Source organism: Oryctolagus cuniculus, chromosome 5, assembly GCF_964237555.1.
Source record: "Oryctolagus cuniculus chromosome 5, mOryCun1.1, whole genome shotgun sequence".
Lineage (NCBI taxonomy): Eukaryota > Metazoa > Chordata > Mammalia > Lagomorpha > Leporidae > Oryctolagus > Oryctolagus cuniculus.
Window position 1 is genome coordinate 71,737,504 of NC_091436.1, and position 6,385 is coordinate 71,743,888.

The following is a 6,385-nucleotide window of genomic DNA, read 5'->3' on the forward strand; positions in this document are numbered from 1 at the left end:
AGCTAGGTGAGTATTAGTCTTATGGCCTCTCTGCGACTAAGATTGCTTTTGATCTTATGGAATGTGTGAGTTTCTGACAAAGAAATCTTTAAGGCATGGGGCTAGGAAGTTCTTAGGCAAGCAAAAAAAGGTACTTCAAAAAGCTCATGGGAAAATGGATTTTGGTGCCCCAAATTTTTAAAATGCGTGCATGGCTTTATTAAAAAAAATATGCATTTTTCCGTCAATTTTTTAATACCCCTCACACTATCAAAAGACACAGGTCCCTTAAGTTAAAAGCAAAACTGAGCAGTAGGTTCTAGATCCCAGCCAGCACCCCTTACCTTAGGCAAAAATGGGCTGTGATCAAACAAGCTCCAAGAGGTGAGCTGCAGTAGGTCACGGGGTTTTGGAAGGCAGCTATGCTCATCACTATACCACAAACACCTTCTGGACACAGGGTTTTGAAAATACTTGGAGGTCAACTGGGTACAGCAGCAAACATGAAGTAGCTGGTGAGCACCATCATAAAGCCACAGGTGATGCTTTGTGAACACTGACACAGCTGACTAGCTTGCTGCAGTCACACCTAAGGTAGCTTTTTGGAACACAGGCATAGGTAGGCTTTGTTTTGGGAGACTGCACTACAGGGCAGCTATGGTCCTACTCCCTCTGCTCCTTCACACCAAGTGAAGAGATAAAGCAAGTGGCTTTATCTCTGGAGGCACTAATGCTATCTAGAGATGTCCCCAAGCTCTGCATGATTGATGCCCACCCAATTATAGCTGGTTTTCATGTAGTCTGAAAATACTCAGACATAAACAGGTTGGGACTTGTGAAAAATTGCATAGTTCCCTAAGGCTGTAGATTCTGAACTGAGAGATGGATAAAATTATGTTATAAGTATCATTTGACAACATAAAAGATTATGCAGCCAAAACATGTAGGATAAAAATAGTATAGAAGTTTATTGGGAAATTCATAAAAATAGTATGTTATTTTCCTAGGGTTTGTGTTTAGGATGTTTTTAGCTTTTAAAAATGTGTGATGTGCTGTCAGGTCTTTTCTAATTCAAAAAAAGTTTGTCATTCTGAGGAGAGTAGGGGAAAGGGAGGATTTGAAAAGGTTGATTAATGGATTCTAAGTAATACTTCGGTAGAAAAAAAGATTTGTGCTGTATTACACAGTTATAGATGATTATAGATAACTACAATGTGCTATATTTTTCTTTTTTGCATTTTTTCTTAAAAAAGAAAACTAGCAAGATTCTGGATTTTTTTTCATCATAAAGAAAAGTTAAAAGTTTGAGGAAATAGATATGCTTATATTGATTTGGCTAATACATAATGTGTACATTTATGATGTCACTTCAAAATGTTTGTGGACAATGGAATTAAAGTGTGAGTATATTATGGTGCAACATTTATTTTCCATAATGTATCAGAAACAAAATCATGCATAGATTTCAAAACTACTTTTACACCAAAATAAATTAGGTATTCATATTGAAATGTCATTCAGTGCCTCATAAATATGTACAATTTTTGTGTATCAGTTAAAATAAACAAAAATTTGACTTTAAATTGGTGTTGGTAACTGTATTTTTCTTAGTTCCCCCATGATTGAATAAGCTGAAAGTCTCATATATTCTGAATCTGCACCTGACTGCATACACACACTCAGCCATGAAATCTGACTCCTGCATAAATAAGTCCATGCAGGGAAACTTCCCTCTAGTTACTTAGAAATAGAATGTAAATGAAGGTTGCTAGGAAAGTGTGTGTTAGCAAGTGAAATCCCTTTCCATCATTCAAGGGTGAGCATGAAGTTCAGTAGTTTAGGCCACATTGGTCACATTGTTTGGCCACTTGCTTACCCTAAGGACATGTAGAACAGGCAGAAATGAAGTGATACGTATGGTTAAAATGCCATCCCAGACAATTTGACCATGTTTTTGCATGATCATCACCAACTCATGATGTATTCATCATTGGGATAAAGTCCATTTGGATCTTCTGTCCAGCTTATTCCTGGTTGCTTTGAGATATGTGGCAAACTGAGAATGGAGAGGTGGGCAGAACCCCCCTCCCCAGAAGGTTTTCTTTCTAGTTGTGAGAAGTGCCAAGCCTGGTGTCCCTATGAATGGATCTAGTCATGCTACCTGCCATCAAGACCACATCAGTAGATAGAATCATGGGAGTGATCTCCTTTCCTCCGGTTCTCCTCACTGTCTGGAGTGCTTTACATAAGACACTGGAAGTATGTTTCTATACTCATTCATTGTAGATAGAAGACTAAAAGGCAGCAACCTTAACTTAAGCTCTGATTTGGTTCACAGCTCATTCCAACAGTTCTTAACACACTATCCCCACCCCAGAGTACCACACTAGTAAGCAAACTCCAGTGAATACTGATGATTAGTTGAATGATGACTTATTTGAACACTTACTAAAACATAACATTCTCAATATTTTCTGTATTCTCAATATTTTTGTATTATCAAATTTATCATTGCAACTGACTGTGAGATAGCCTTATTATTACTGTTTTACCAACAGAAAAACTGGGACATAGAGTGATTCCTTAACCAACTTTGCAGATTTCAAATACCAGAACACAGTACAGGTGTATAGCCAAAAACCATTATATAATGAACTCAAGGAGGTCTTCACTGGGATCTTGTTCTTGTTCATGACAATATCTGGTCAGTGGATGAAAATATAAAATAAAGTGCCTGTCTCGAGAGCATTGAAGTGGATGTTCAGCATAATGGAATGAGATGGGTAGATAGGTGAAAATGAGATCCTCCAATTAGTTGGGACAAAACTTGAAGAGCAAATCCATACACGTTGGATCCATCAGTGTTTATGTAAGCAGGGGTGCTGATGAGTAAATGTAATTGTTCTAGCTTTTGCTTTGCAACTATTGCAACATTTTCAATGACTTTTCTAGTTAGCAACAGATGACTTTTTTCTTATATTTAACTTTTTTTTTAACTTTTATTTAATGAATATAAATTTCCAAAGTACGATTTATGGATTACAATGGCTTCCCCCACATACCGTCCCTCCCACCCACAACCCTCCCCTTTCCCACTCCCTCTCCCCTTCCATTCACATCAAGATTCATTTTCAATTATCTTAATATACAGAAGATCAGCTTAGTATACATTAAGTAAGGATTTCAACAGTTTGCTCCCACATAGAAACATAAAGTGAAAAATAATAGATGATTTTTTTTAAATGATGATGAAATCAGATCAGACCTATTGTCATGTTTAATCCCAGTGAGAGTCAAGTTGGGAGTTGATAATTTCTTTTCTTTTTTTTTTTTTACAGAAGATCAGTTTAGTATGCATTAAGTAAAGATTTCAACAGTTTGCACCCACATAGAAACACAAAGTGAAATATATTGTTTGAGTACTCATTACAGCATTAAATCTCAATGCACAGCACATTAAGGACAGAGATCCTCCATGAGGAGTAAGTGCACAGTGACTCCTGTTGTTGACTTTACCAATTGACACTCCTGTCTATGGCATCAGTAATCTCCCTATGCACCAGTCATGAGTTTCCAAGGCTATGGAAGCCCTCTGAGTTCTCCGATTCTTATCTTGTTTAGACAAGGTCATAGTCAAAGTGGAGGTTCTCTCCTCCCTTCAGAGAAAGGTACCTCCTTCTTTGAAGACCTGTTCTTTCCACTGAGATCTCACTCACAGAGATCTTTTGCCTGAGTGTCTTGGCTTTCCATGCCTGAAATACTCTCATGGGCTCTTCAGCCAGATCGGAATGCCTTTAGGGCTGATTCTAAGGCCAGAGTGCTATTTAGGACATCTGCCATTCTATGAGTCTGCTGAGTATCTCACTTCCCATGTTGGATCACTCTCCCCTTTATTTATTCTATCGGTTAGTGTTAGCAGGTACTAGACTTGTTTATGTGCTCCCTTTGACTCTTAGTCCTTTCATTATGATCAATTGTGAACTGAAATTGATCACTTGGAATAGTGAGATGGCATTTGTACATGCCACCTTGATGGGATTAAATTGGAGTCCCCTGGTATGTTTCTAACTCTACCATTTGGGGCAAGTCAGCTTGAGCATGTCCCAAATTGTATATCTCTTCCCTCTATTATTCCCACTCTTATGTTTAACAGGGATCATATTTCAGTTAATTTTCAACACTTAAGAATAACTGTGTATTAATTACAGAATTAAACCAGTCATATTAAGTAGAACAGACAAAAAAACTACTAAGAGGGATAATGTATTAAGTTGTTCATTAACAGTCAGGGCTATGCTGATCAAGTCACCGTTTCCCAAACAAGACAAGCAGCCATAGAACTGGCTCATCAGTTCATTAAATCTCATCATCACGATTGTGTTTATTGTAGAAAGGCTGAGAATAATTATTTTAAGTCTTTTTTAAATATTCAAAACTGTGAAATTATCACTGTGATGTAAATAAATTCATCATCTGCTAGTTTTTTTATTTATTCTGTACATCATGCTCTTCTTTGCCATATATATTCTCTTATCACTTTTTAAATGTCTTAACACTTTGTTTTTTCTTAAAGAAGTCTAATTTCCTTCAAATTCATTCCTCCATTTGCTTGTCCTAGTCATCATGAATAAATTGTGTATGTATGAAGATGTCAGTGTACAGAGATGAATGATGTGAATCCGAATACATTAAACTGACACTGTCAGTCTTCTTTCAACACTAACCTTGCAAGCATAAATTTGCTTTAAAAAAAAAAAAACTTCCTGCAAAAATGCATTCTCAAGTGTTGAAGCCCAGTTTTCTAGGGTCATGTTCCAAATAAGTGTCAAATACTTGCAGTTTCAAAAAGAGGGTAAGTTTTACATTTGCAAAAGTTCCAAGGGGAAAGCACTTTTTTCTTTCATACCCAGAGTAGGTGGATAGGTTCATTCCAGAAGCACCACATGAGCAAAGACATAGCAAAAATACAGCATGTTTTCTGCAAAGAAATTTGTGTCAAGTTAATCTTACTTAGCACTGACTTTCATTAAAAAACTAGAGAGAGTTTTTGGGGATGGAAATGGCCCTTAGATATAATGAACTCATACTGAAGAATTGAAATTCTCTATATAAAAAGTATTTAATTTTCTGATTAAATATTAATATTTAAAATACGAGCATAATTTAAATAATAAAGTTCAAAAGTTTTTTAAAGATTTATTTATTTATTTGAAAGTCAGGGTTACACAGAGAGGAGAAGCAGAGAAAGAGAGAGACAGAGAGAGAGGTCTTCCATCCACTGGTTCACTCCCCAGATGGCCACAACGGCCGGAACTGCGCTGATCTGCAGCCAGGAACCAGGAGCTTCTTCCGGGTCTCCCACGCAGGTGCCATCTTCTTACTGGTTTCCCAGGCCATAGCAGAGAGCTGGATTGGAAGTAGAGCAGCCAGGTCTCTAACCAGCACACATATGGGATGCCAGTGCTTCAGGTCAAGGCGTTAACCTGCTGTGCCACAGCGCCGGTCCCCTAAAAGTTTTTGAACAGCTAATATGTGAACCCATCAGTGAATTAATATTTTATTCCTGTGTATTTAATTAATAAACAATCTATTAAAGGAAAGAGAAAAATATAGTATTTTCTGAGCCTTATAAAGTACCAAATATTGCTGGATTTTAGTCATTCATGTTTAGCAGTCAGTCACCAGCAGGGGAAAGCAAGTCAAACCTGAGGTTTTCATTGATGCCAAGGAAAAACAATGACTTCCCAGAAAACGGAGCATTTAAGAGTCATGAGTAAAAGGAATAGAATAAAGGCTATAGTTTACTCTGAGAGTCCTTTCTATATGTAGTGTATTTAACAAGGTTCTTCCTTTTTCACTCTCTGAAGCTCCCATCTTGCTCAAAGGATTTGAGAGAGCTAGAAGAGCAATGAATTAAAGGAAGAGAATGGTGGAAGGTTGAGTTTGAAGAGCTTCGGGCTGAGATGTCAAACAGCCTGGGACTTGTCGATAACAAGCAAGCCCCTGACTTTGCAAAAAAAAAAAAAAAAAGGTAAACATTAAGAAAACTAGTATATAGGCAAGTAGGTTATACCCCCAAATGCTAGATGTGAGACCATTATGCTCGAAACACATTTATTGAACTGATAAGAACAGATACTACACTTGATCTTAGCCAAAAGGCCGAGAAGCAATCGAAACACATTTATTAACATGCCTGTTGACTAGAACTTTGGAATTCAGATTCCTGTAGATTATATTTGGGAATATTGAAGTTCATAAATTTTCTGAGATAATGGAAAGTGATATATATATATATATATATACTGAGTAAAGTTTGTCTATGTCTGAAATTTATATCACCATTTCTGAAAGTGCATATATCCCAAACTTGTTCATTTGAATATATAAAATATATTTTCTTTTT

The 6,385-nt window shown here is 36.8% G+C and overlaps 1 pseudogene; it reads right to left on the bottom strand.

Moving 5' to 3' along the window:
* Positions 1-5,918: 5,918 nt before the first annotated feature.
* LOC127493388 (U2 spliceosomal RNA) lies at positions 5,919-6,153 on the bottom strand (annotated as a pseudogene).
* Positions 6,154-6,385: the final 232 nt, after the last annotated feature.